We start from the raw sequence: 282 nt of genomic DNA on the forward strand, positions 1-282 counted from the left end.
GGGGGGGGGGGGAAGGGGAATGCAAGGCACCTGCATAGGACTCCTCAGGGGACTGACATCCAATTTATCAACCTTGTTTTTTGGGAGGGGGGAATGCAAAGTGCCCACATGGGACCGCTCAAGGGACCCGCATCCCATTCACGAGGTGATGGAGGCAGATGAGACTCGTGGCTCACCATGATCTCCTTTATCAGCCGAACCACGCAGGTCCATCCCTTCCCTGGGGGGTGCCAGGTGCACCCCGCGGGCAGACAAGCTTCCCGGGGTCCATGACTGGGTGCC

The 282-nt window shown here is 60.6% G+C and overlaps 1 protein-coding gene across 5 annotated transcripts in view; it reads right to left on the reverse strand.

The window, feature by feature from the left end:
- Window positions 1–282, reverse strand: part of FAM49B (family with sequence similarity 49 member B) — a 106080-nt gene that overhangs the window by 105386 nt on the left and 412 nt on the right. The gene's annotated exons all lie outside the window — the stretch shown is intronic.

Source organism: Gavialis gangeticus, unplaced genomic scaffold (assembly GCF_001723915.1).
Source record: "Gavialis gangeticus isolate Ggan-Ray unplaced genomic scaffold, GavGan_comp1, whole genome shotgun sequence".
NCBI lineage: Eukaryota > Metazoa > Chordata > Crocodylia > Gavialidae > Gavialis > Gavialis gangeticus.